Raw genomic sequence first — 12786 nt, 5'->3', positions numbered from 1 at the left:
ATATCATTTCATTTTTCACAGTCGCCAACATAGTTTTAGACTCGGTTGAAAAAAACCGGGAAGAAAATCCGATGAAAGTTGCCCTTTATAGAACGAAATGAATTCTCAAAGGCCTGTAACTTCAAGTCCATTGAGATTTTTTTTTTTTTTTAATCGCGGCATGGTCAGTCATACACCGCCCGAAATAACAGACGGGAAAATGCCGAGATATATATATTTTGTTTAAATCGCGGCATGGTCAGTCATACACCGCCCGAAATAACAGACGGGAAAATGCCGAGATATATTAAAAATTCGTCCATTTGATGACAATCGTCACGATGAAATATTTAATTTATACGTCGTCACAATAATGTGGAGAGAGGAGCATAGCTTCGTTCACGTGTCGCCACACACGGGAAATTGCCGAGATATATATTTTTAAAATCGCGGCATGGTCAGTCATACACCGCCTGAAATAAGACGGGAAAATGCCGAGATATATTAAAAATTCGTCGCCACACACGGGAAATTGCCGAGATATATTTTCACTTTGCACAAAAATAACATCAAGTAATCGAATCAATAGGAATGTCCTGTGCCTATAACATCGACGTTATAGGCACAGCTGCATCTAGGCATTGTGTAACATCGACGCGGCTTTTGTTTTAATTAAAACTTTTTGTACTTGTTTTAGTTAATAAAGCAACATGTTAAAGCTTTTGGGTGAATGTTAAAACATACTCTTGCGCCCTTGTTTGACTATATATGTCAAAGGTCAAGGTGACTGTGACGTCATTTGCATAAAACAGATAGCACCAAAAGTGTATGTGCTCCAAGATGTCAAACTTGACACAAATTAGTTGAAAATCGACATACAAATGGATAATGGGAAACATATCGTGAACATGTCGATGTTCAAAGGTCAAGGTTCTCTCGATTTTTCGTCATACCTGTCAGGTTACTTACTGCCTGACACATTCTTGTCCGTCTGTCTGTCTGTCTGTCTGTTTGTAAACAGGATATCGCAAAAGGTTGTGGACGGATTCGCACGAAATTTGGTGGGCAGGTTTGGTGTGTGACAAGGACGAATCGATTCGATTTCGGTGAAGATCTGAATATGGATTCCGATATGACAATTATTTAATTTTTAAAGTGATTCTTCACCATTGGGAGATCGGGCCAAAAACTATATATAGCAGGATATCTCAAAAAATTATGGATGGATTTGGACGAAACTTGGTGGACAGGTTGGGTGTGTGACAAGGAAGAATCGATTCAATTTCGATGAAGATCCGGATCCGGATCCGGCTGGGAGACGTTTTTAAGTGATTCTTCACCATTGGGAGATAGGGCCAAAAACTATATATAGCAGAATATCTCAAAAGGTTATGGACGGATTTGGACGAAACTGGGCGGATGATTTGGGTATGCGACAAGGACGAAATGAGTAGATTTTGGTGAAGATCTGGATCTGAGAATTCTTAAGTAATTCGTCACCATTGAGGCATGGGGTCAAAACGATATGAATGATCGTTTTAAGGCCATTTTCCCCGCTTGAGTGGGGGTTAGCCTTGCGGGCCCCATGACAATCATGGTTCCCTGTTTGAGGCAATGTTTTTATGGCCGGATGCCCTTCCTGACGCCAACCCTTGGTCACGCTCTTACAATGCGCAGGGATACAGTGTACCTATTCTAAACCGGGGTACACACCGGGATCATTCATCCCAGCAAGCTGGTACTCAATTTGCCGAGCTCGGAAGGATGACAGGCTAAGTCAACCCCCCCCCCCCCGGCATTAATTCAGCGACCGACCGGGATTCGAACCCAGGATCCTAGGATCCCAAGCCTGCACCCTAACCGCTAAGCCAACACCAGGCTATATAGCATGATATTTCAAAAAGTTATGGACGGATAATGACAAAACGAGGTGGACGAGTTGATTCGGTGACAAGAACAAGCTGATTAGATTTTGGTTCAGGTCCGAACAAGATCCGGCCTATCATTGGGATACAAAACGTAAAGTGTTCAGCCTGGTGGAGGTGTGCTCTCTATCATGTGCCATTCTAGTTCTATGAAGGACCTCTTCGATTCCCACCAACGTGCTTGACGGTTTGACTGTACTTTATCTACTCACTTTGTCACATCCTTTGTGTGCTTGTCCTTAAGTCTTCCTGTTGGACTTCTTCACCCCATTGTCAGTTTGTCAAACTTTTCTATACATTGTACCAGCAGGGGGTACCCAGCATTGCCTGGTGCTGTTCTAATCCTGTTGGCATTTTAAAGAAACTAGGGCATGCCCGTACTATATCTATATCTAAAATTATATCCCCCCCTCTATTTACATGAAATGGTTTGGTCCATGAAATGTTTTGGTCCATTCGCAACGCCAAAGCGAACGGCGAACGCTTTACATGAAATGGTTTGGTGCATGAAATGTTTTCGTCCATTCGCAACGCCAAAGCGAACGGCGAACGGCTTGCGCTTGCGAGTACAGTGACAATCCCCCCGGGGTTTTAATTAGTTTTAAAACATCGTTTAACGCCAACATAGCGCCAACATAGTTTGCCGACGGGAAATAAATGAATACGCTCTCAAATGTGCCATCCGAGGCAGAGTGTGTCCGCCACGTTCGGCACACGCGATAGCTCGCTGCTCTCTGATTGGTTGAATCGTTTTTTGGACATAGCTCGGTAAGTACTTGTCCGATTAATATGAAACCTTGAAAAGGCACATCCTCGGGTCCCCAGCAATATACCTGGCAAGTTTAAAGTATATCGGACCCGTGGTTGTCGAGAAACAGCGGTCACAGACAAACAAACGTACAAACGTACAAACGTACAAACGTACAAATGTACAAACAAACACACAGAGATTACTGGAATTATTTTAAAGAAATGGAGAAGATAATTTTGTTATTTTTCTATTTTTTGGGGAGGTCTAAAACACTTCTTTACAAACACTAAGGAATGGGGTTGGGATCATTTGCTTTACCTTTTACATAGCTACAAAGGTTTAGGCACTATACAGTTATTTAAAAAACAAAAATCCCCAAAAATCCAACTTTTTGCTTTCAACAACTTTTTTTTTTTTTTTGCTTAAACACTCCCGGGTACTCACTGATGGACCTCTGAAAGTTTGACACAGATCCATTCAGCCATCTCTGAGAAAAATGGTGACACAGACAGACAGACAGACAGACAGGGTTATCTTAGAGTATAGATTCCATAATAATGCAAATAAATAAATAAAGCATGGCCTGTTTGGTCGACCCTGTTGTGTAGTTTGTATAATCCCCTTGAACCCGGACTTAATGATCAGAATGCTTGGCCGAACCTCTGAAATAATTTGAATTGAATTCAAATTTGGGACACGGAGGGACTTGAATTGTCCATCTAAAAAACTTGTCCAAAGCCGCGAAGCTCTAGGCTCAACCCCACAATTCCGGATTTCCGGTTCACGGTTTCAATAGAAAACCGTGACGAACCAATGGCCAAAGCCCTGATATGGGTGTATTGTAGGGACATGAAGACGTCCATTCTGAAACTTTGTTTGGGGTCATGTGACATCCGGTTGGTTTGTGCAACCGCGGACAACCTCCCCCCCGCGGGAGTTTTCATGTCCCGGGACTTTATTACCAAAAGACACGAGAAATCCAGCACGATGGAGTGAGGAAACGCCCTCGCTGCATCATGGATGATATCGGTCCTTTAGCAATCCATTGTGACGCACAACGGCGTTAATGACTGTGGGATGACGCGTACGTCCAGAACAAACGAGCAAGTATGTCCGCATCAATTCAACTACATTGACATTCTCACTACCCTAGGGCAAAATTTATATTAAAAAATAATTATAATTGATATTAATATTGCATTACGCACGAGGTTACACAACTGTGAGAGTTGAATGAAGGAATTTTAAAAAAATTCTATTATTTAAAAAACATTATTCCACAAGAATTTTGAAATGGACCGATTTACAACAGAAGGGTTTCAAAACAGGAAAATTATAGGATAATAGATTACTACCCTGTGGTTTGTGGGGCTGATGTCATGGCCTAGAGGTACGCACACTCTAAGTCTCACCTGGGTTTGAATCCTGACCCAGCTGTAAACTGCCACCCTGGTGTTTCAAGAGCAGGGCGATTCATCAATGTGGGTGCCGTCCCTCGGATGGACGTTAAACGGAGCTTTCCGTCCACAATAATTGGTTGGTGGATGTTAAAGATCACACGATATCCTTCGTGAAGAGTCGGCGAGCTATCTCGGGCACCGTGAACAAATTCCAAATTCCTGTTCAAATTGCCAACGGTGGAACACAAGGCCTGACCAACCGGTTCGTGAACGAATTGGACCAAACTCGGTCCCTGCCCAACCCCACGATAACGTGCGAATAATTGGGGCATTTAGAGAAGGCATATATACTTAACAGTTGTCAATCATGTTTTAGGTAATTTACCTCCTCATCAAACCTCAATCACATTTTAAAGACTATAACGGCACTCAGTAGAGAGCATACCTCCGCCAGGTTGGCCATACCACTCAATGGTGAAGAATCACTTAAAAAAAATTATACTACCTGGATCCGGATCCGGATCTTCAACAAAATTTAATCGATTATTCCTTGACACACAAACAACATGTCCAACAAGTTTCGTCCAAATCCGTCCAGAACTTTTTGAGATATCCTGCTATGTATAGTTTTTGGCCCGATCTCCCAATGGTGAAGAACCACTTGAAAAATTAAATAATTATCATATCCGAATCCATATTCAGATCTTCACCAAAATCGAATCGAATCGTCCTTATCAGACACCCAACCGGTCCACCAAGTTTCGTCCAAATCCGTTCACAACTTTTTGAGATATCCTGCTATATATAGTTTTTCGCCCCATCTCCCAATGGTGAAGGATCACTTTAAAAATTCTAGCAGCCGGATCCGAATTCTGATCTTCACAAAAATCTAATCATTTCGTCCTTGTCACATCCGCTACATCTCTGCCAAATTTCGTCCGAAACCGTCCCCAACTTTTTGAGATATTTTGTTCACAAACGGACAGACAGACAGACAGATTAAAAATCGGTCAGAGACCAAGGACTTGCCGGAATTAAAAATACTAGTGAGGTACCCGTGCTACGCACGGGTGGGAGGCCAGAAGCAAACAGACAATGCAGAAACGGCGAATGCTAAAGCATGAAACCAATAAATTACACATTCCTGTTGCACCTTCAGTCGCACGTCAGACCTGGACAGCAAGTTCGTGAAGGACTTCCATGAAAAACGTACCCGTTCGCAAACAAACAGGTACGTTTGTTCCATACCCAGTCAATGGCGAATCTGCATACGGCGATCCACAAATTCACGTTTATAAAGTAGAAACCGTCACGGCATTCCGTCATTCACTTGAATTCAATATCTCTTTTTTCATTCCAAACAGCATAACTCCAATCACAAATGAAATAACATTAATATAAAAAATAAACTTTTAACAACATTCGTGGCACAAACAAATATTTAAATCCTGATGTGAAGTTCCGTACGGTCGGGTGAACACAATTACGAATTCAAAATCGTAATTGTATTCGCTCAATTCCAATCATCCATTGATACTTTAACAAAACTATTAACACGATTAACGTTAAACGATTTAACATTACGCTTGAATGACGGTTGTATTGGGATATTTATCAAACCCGCGCATTGCCGTCATCTGTCCACTTCCGCATTCGCGGCAGGTTCGTAATTCTCATCAAAATCTAAACAGTATTTGTAGAATCTCAATAAAAGCCACATCACTGTTCATGTCGGTAAATATTATTCCATTGTGTTTGGAAAAACTGGAAAATTGGAAAAATTGGAAAAACAAATATAGCCTATTTTACTTCAGGGGTCCCAGGGATACCCACCAAAAATATCGTTGCGATCGGATGAGCCGTTTTTACGGTACCTTGGAACGGACAGACGGACATTTGGTGAATTATAGTAAGATGGTGGCCGAACCACGTGACCGATGATGTCATCATTATTTGTTTTCTAAACTAATTTATTCCTAGATTATGCTCAATAATTTCTCTCTGTCTCTCTCTCTCTCCCTCCCCCACCCTCTCTGTCTCTCTCTCTCTCCCTCCCCCACCCTCTCTGTCTCTCTCTCTCCCTCCCCCACCCTCCTCTGCCTCTCTCTCTCTCTCTCCCCCACCCCTCTCTGTCTCTCTCTCTCCCTCCCTCACCCTCTCTGTCTCTCTCTCTCCCTCCCCCACCCTCCTCTGTCTCTCTCCCTCCCCCACCCTCTCTGTCTCTCCCTCCCTCCCCCACCCTCTCTGTCTCTCCCTCCCTCCCCCACCCTCTCTGTCTCTCTCTCTCTCCCTCCCCCACCCCTCTCTGTCTCTCTCTCTCTCCCTCCCCCACCCTCCTCTGTCTCTCTCTCTCTCTCTCTCTCCCTCCCCCACCCCTCTCTGTCTGTCTCTCTCTCTCCCCCACCCTCCTCTGTCTCTCTCTCTCCCCCATCCTCCTCTGTCTCTCTCTCTCTCCCCCACCCCTCTCTGTCTCTCTCTCTCCCCCACCCCTCTCTCTCCCCCACCCCTCTCTGTCTCTCTCTCTCTCTCCCACCCCTCTCTGCCTCTCTCTCCCCAACCCCTCTCTGTCTCTCTCTCTCCCCCACCCCTCTCTGTCTCTCTCCATGCCCCACCCCTCTCTGCCTCTCTCTCCCCCACCCCTCTCTGCCTCTCTCTCTCCCTCCCCCACCCTCTCTGTCTCTCTCTCTCTCCCTCCCCCACCCTCCTCTGTCTCTCTCTCTCTCTCTCCCTCCCCCACCCTCCTCCTCTCTCTCTCTCTCTCTCTCTCTGTCTCTCCACCCCTCTCTCTCTGTCTCTCCACCCCTCTCTCTCTGTCTCTCCACCCCTCTCTCTCTGTCTCTCCACCCCTCTCTCTCTGTCTCTCCCCACCCCTCTCTCTCTCTTCCCACCCCTCTCTCTCTCCCCACCCTTCTTTCTTTCTTTCTTTTTTTCTTCTTCTTTTTCTCTCTCTCTCTCTGTCTCTCTCTCTCTCTTTCTCTCTTCTCTGTCTCTCTCTCTGTCTCTCCCCACCCCTCTCTCTCTCTCTCTCTCCCCCCACCCCTCTCTCTCTCCCTCTCTCCCCACCCCTCTCTCCCCACCCCTCTCTCTCTCTCCCACCCCTCTCTATCTCTCCCCACCCCTCTCTCTCTCTCCCCACCTCTCTCTCTCTCTCCCCACCCCTCTCTCTCTCTCTCCCCACCCCTCTCTATCTCTCCCCACCCCTCTCTCTCTCTCTCCCCACCTCTCTCTCTCTCTCCCCACCCCTCTCTCTCTCTCTCTCTCTCCCCACCCCTCTCTCCCCACCCTCTCTCTCTCCCCACCCCTCTCTCTCTCTCTCTCTCTCTCTCTCTCCCCACCCCTCTCTCTCTCTCCCCACCCCTCTCTCTCTCTCTCTCCCCACCCCTCTGTCTCTCTCCCCACCCCTCTCTCTCTCTCCCCACCCCTCTCTCTCTCTCTCCCCACCCCTCTCTCTCTCTCCCCACCCCTCTCTCTCGCTCCCCACCCCTCTCTCTCTCTCCCCACCCCTCTCTCTCTCTCCCCACCCCTCTCTCTCTCTCTCTCCCCACCCCTCTCTCTCTCCCCACCCCTCTCTCTCTCCCCACCCCTCTCTCTCTCTCTCTCCCCACCCCTCTCTCTCTCTCTCCCCACCCCTCTCTCTCTCCCCACCCCTCTCTCTCCCCACCCTCTCTCTCCCCACCCCTCTCTCTCTCTCTCTCTCTCTCTCTCTCCCACCCATATCAAGCCAATGAAGCCTTTGTACCCCCTGTGTGAAGCGGGGCCATCGCCGTGAAATATAAAACACACAGGAAATGGTACATTGTGCCGAGGCGCGGCGGTGATGGTCACCGTTAACCCTCGTCCAGGCAAAGATCCCCGGAAGGTTAAACAGCACGGTGAAGTCGGCATGGCAGTTGTGTATGTTGCTCTCGTGGGGTATGGTTGCCTTTGTGAGAATGGTTACCTTGGAGGTAGAGATCTAACCAGTGATATTCATTTTGAGGCCACTCTGGTTCGACCTTTGTGATTATTATCTGTTGTTCCTCGTTTATAATCTTTAATTTGGCGCAGAGTACTTTATTCTTCCAAAACTAAACCATAAGAGTGTATTTGGAAGTGACATCATAATTTTGTTGCATAATGTGCCAATTGAGTGGTCATTATATGTAAATTATGCTGTATTATGATGTTTATTGTGGGTATTTTGTGGTGGCATAAATGTTTCCTCTTCAGCAGAATGGACTTTTGAAAATACGTACAATACTTTACTTAATGAAGGTCTTCACTTTTCACAAAATATAATTCGTGAAAGTCTTCACTTTTTTGTGTACATTGTCAAGGTTCGTGGAAGAGTTAGAATTAGAACACAGAAGGGAACAGGACGCACATTACTAAAGTAACAGCAGCAGTAGAAGGGAGAAATGCCAACAGCAGGGCGGAGGAAGAAATATACAGAGACGGACAAACAAGGGATGCAGGTAACGATGAAAGGTAGAGGAGCATGCAAAATTTGTGGGGGTTGTTTAAGAGGTGTACAATAGATATCGACAAGGCCTTTTCTCGGAATAGGCCTTTCTGCCATATTCCTCGTTTTGCTTCTTTCTTCCGAAATATCTTACGTCTTCCTCCTCAACATCATTCTCTTTTCTATCCTTGCATCCGAAAATCAAAATACAGGGTGTCCCCACTTCACGTCGTCCCAGTTAATGTTGTTTTGTGATAACATGCAAACTAATTACAGTCGTGGCCACAAATACAGTCATGGGAAAAAGTAAGTACACCCCATGTAAAGTTTTGACTTTTTCAACATATTTCAACATACAGCTATTTGATCTTCATTTCAACAATATTGATAGATAAAGGTGATATAATATAACAAATATCATGAAACATTTACATTTTGTAGTTCATTGTATAATTTAAATAAACATGAATGCAAATTTCGCATGTGGGAAAAGTAAGTACACCCCTACATTTATCACTACTTCAAATACCTAAAATTAGAATCAGATGCACCAGCTCAGGTGCAAATGATTACAACATCGTTAGAGAGGATCTTGGAGGAACCTGTCTTATTTAAACCTCAGAAATTTCGTTTGGTGTGCTCTTTGTTGTTGAAGTGTGCGGCGTCACCATGCCTAGATAAAAAGAGCTCTCTGAGGCCTTCAGAAAGAAGTTTATAGATGCCGACGAGTCTGGGAAGGGATTTAAAAAGATCTCCAAACAATTTGAAATCAATCATTCGACTGTCCGGAAGATCACCTACAAGTGGAGAAGATTCCAAACAACTGCCAACTTGTTCAGGCCAGGCCGCCCCAGCAAGTTCAGCCCGAGAGCAGACCGCAAGATGCTGAAAGAAGTCTCCAAGAACCCCAGAATGTCATCACGGGACCTACAGGTCGCTCTTGCCACTGTTGATGTCAAAGTGCGCGAGTCCACCATTAGAAAGAGGCTGCACAAATTTGATCTACATGGGAGGTGTGCCAGGAGGAAACCTTTGCTGTCCAGAAAGAACATCAGGGCAAGACTAATGTTTGCCAATGACCACCGAGGCAAAGACCAGCACTTCCGGAACAATGTGCTCTGGACAAATGAGTCAAAGGTAGAGCTATTTGGCCACAGTACCAGAAGACATGTTTGGCGAAAACCAAAGACAGCATTTGACCACAAGAACCTGATACCAACTGTAAAGCATGGTGGTGGAAATATTATGGTTTGGGGCATCTTTGCTGCATCAGGGCCTGGGCAGCTCACCATCATAGAATCCACCATGAATTCTTCATTGTACCAGAGGGTGCTTGAGGATAATGTGAGGCCATCTGTCGGAAAGTTGAAGCTCAACCGAAGGTGGACCTTGCAACATGACAATGACCCTAAACGTACCAGTAAATCCACACCAAGGAATGGCTGAAAAGAAAGAAATGGAGGGTTCTGGAATGGCCAAGTCAAAGCCTGGATCTAAATCCCATCGAGATGTTGTGGGGGGATTTGAACCGAGCTGTGCATGCAAGAAACCCCTCAAACATCGCACAGCTGAAATAATTCTGCATGGAGGAGTGGGCAAAATTTCTCCCAGTCGATGTCAGAGACTGGGAGACAGTTATAAGAAACTAGTGTGGTCACCCGTGGGAATCCCACGGGCATGGACGTGTGTGATATTTGGACATTTTCATTTAGATGCTGCACATTAAATTTTACAAAATGGTTACTGGCAATTCATCAGATACAGAAATGGTGTAATGAACACAATTTATTTATTTCACATATGTAACCCCTCACTCCTCTCCACCTGACACTCTCCTCTCTCTCTCCACCCTCACGCCTCTCCAATACCACTCATCCTCACACTCCCCTCCAATAGGTATTGGAGGGGAGTGTGGTCGGCGGACTTCGCAGGCTTTCATCGCCACCTGGGTCGCCCGCTTCGGCGCACCGGCGGACATCCCGTCGGACCGCGGACCGCAGTTCACCTCCGAGCTGTGGGGCGCGGTCGCCCGCAACCTGGGGGTCAAGCTCCACCATACTACGGCCTACCACCCCCAACCCCCTAGCTCCTTGCTCTCCAACCCCTAGCTCCTCACTCTCCCACCCCTAGCTCCTCGCTCTCCAACACCTAGCTCCTCGCTCTCCAACTCCTCGCTCTCCAACCCCTCGCTCCTCACTCTCCAACCCCTAGCTCCTCGCTCTCCAACCCCTCACACTCCTCTCCAATACTTCCTCACACTCCTCTCCAATCCCTCACTCCTCTCCAATCCCTCACACTCCTCTCCAATCCCACACACTCCTCTCCAATCCCTCACACTCCTCTCCAATCCCTCACACTCCTCTTCAAATCCTCACACTCCCCTCCAATCGCTCCTCACTCTCCTCTCCAATCGCTCCTCACTCTCCGCTCCAATCGGCCCTCACTCTCCAACTCCTTGCTCCTCACTCTCCAACACCTCGCTCCTCCCTCTCCAACCCCTCGCTCCTCACTCTCCAACACCTAGCTCCTCGCTCTCAAACCCCTAGCTCCTCGCTTCTCACTCTCCAAACCCTAGCTCCTCGCTCTCCAACTCCTCGCTCTCCAACCCCTCACTCCTTGCTCTCCAACCCCTCACTCCTCGCTCTCCAACCCCTCGCTCCTCGCTCTCCAACCCCTCGCTCCTCGCTCTCCAAGCCCTCGCTCCTCGCTCTCCAAGCCCTCGCTCCTCGCTCTCCAACCCCTCACTCCTCGCTCTCCAACCCCTCACTCCTCGCTCTCCAACCCCTCACTCTCCAACCCATCGCTCCTCGCTCTCCAACCCCTCGCTCTCCAACCCCTTGCTCCTCGCTCTCCAACCCCTAGCTCCTCGCTCTCCAACCCCTTGCTCCTCGCTCTCCAACCCCTTGCTCATCTCTCTCCAACCCCTAGCTTCTCGCTCTCCAACCCCTCACTCCTCGCTCTCCAACCCCTAGCTCCTCGCTCTCCAACCCCTAGCTCCTCACTCTCCAATCCCTCGCTCCTCACTCTCCAACCCCTCGCTCCTCGCTCTCCAACCCCTAGCTCCTCGCTCTCCAATCCTTAGCTCCTCGCTCTCCAACCCCTAGCACCTCGCTCTCCAACCCCTCGCTCCTCGCTCTCCAACCCCTCGCTCCCCAACCCCTCGCTCTCCAACCCCTCGCTCTCCAACCCCTAGCTCCTTGCTCTCCAACCTCCCGCTCTTCGCTCTCCAAACCCTAGCTCCTCGCTCTCCAACCCCTCACTCTCCAACCCCTAGCTCCTCGCTCTCCCACCCCTAGCTCCTCGCTCTCCAACACCTAGCTCCTCGCTCTCCAACTCCTCGCTCTCCAACCCCTCGCTCCTCACTCTCCAACCCCTAGCTCCTCGCTCTCCAACCCCTAGCCCCTCTCTCCAACCCCTCGCTCTCCAATTTCAAGACAGCGAGGAGATTCAAGCTGAGCTTCAGACACAAGGTACGACAGCTTCAACTAGCACCATCCGTCACCAACTCAATGAAAGGGGGTTCTATGGTACAAGACCCAGGAGGACCCCACTGAGAGAGACATAAGAAAGCCCGACTGGAGTTTGCCAAAACACACCTGAACAAGCCAAAATTCTTCTGGGAGAATGTCCTGTGGACAGATGGGACCAAATTAGAGCTTTTTGGTAAAGCACATCATCTCCATGTTTCTATGTTGGAGGAGGTTCAGTGATGTTTTGAGGTTGTTGTGCTGCCTCTGGCACTGGGTGCCTTGAATGTGTGCATGGCATCATGGATTCAGGAGATTACCAAGACATTTTGGAGTGCAATGTTCAACCCAGTGTCAGAAAGCTTGGTCGCCGTCGAAGGTCATGGGTCTTGAAGCAGGACAATGACCCCAAACACACTTTAAAAAGCACCCAGGAATGGTTCAAGACAAAATGCTGGACTGTCCCGAAGTGGCCAGCAATGAGTCCAGGTCTAAATCCCATTGAACACCTGTGGGGAGATCTGAAAACAGCAGTTTTGAGAAGGCACCCTTCAAATCTGGGAGAACTGGAGTTGTTTGCACAAGAAGAGTGGGCCAAACTGCCAATAGAGAGGTGTAGGAAGCTCACTCATGGCTAGAGGAAGTGCTTGCCTGCAGTTATTTTGCCCAAAGGCTGTGCTACCAAATATTAAGTCGAGGGTGTCAATAATTTTGTCAATGCCATTTCTTTTTATTTTCTGATTTAAAAGGATATATTAAGTTCTGAATCAAAAACAAAGGTTCTGTAATATTAACAGTGAAATAAAGAATTGTGGAGATCAAA

The 12786-nt window shown here is 47.3% G+C and overlaps 1 long non-coding RNA gene across 2 annotated transcripts in view; it reads left to right on the top strand.

The window, feature by feature from the left end:
* LOC137437622 (uncharacterized) overlaps positions 1-12786 on the top strand; it is an 18734-nt gene extending 5948 nt beyond the window's left edge. The window contains exon 3 of one of the 2 annotated variants that reach the window (XR_010986561.2): positions 10393-12786. This is a non-coding gene — a long non-coding RNA (uncharacterized LOC137437622). Of the gene's footprint in view, positions 1-7776; positions 8977-10392 lie in introns of those variants that run through there. The other variant, XR_010986562.2, reaches the window with a different exon arrangement.

This window comes from Myxine glutinosa, chromosome 12, assembly GCF_964187855.1.
Source record: "Myxine glutinosa chromosome 12, kmMyxGlut1.1, whole genome shotgun sequence".
Lineage (NCBI taxonomy): Eukaryota > Metazoa > Chordata > Myxini > Myxiniformes > Myxinidae > Myxine > Myxine glutinosa.
This window is presented reverse-complemented; position numbering and strand designations above follow the sequence as displayed.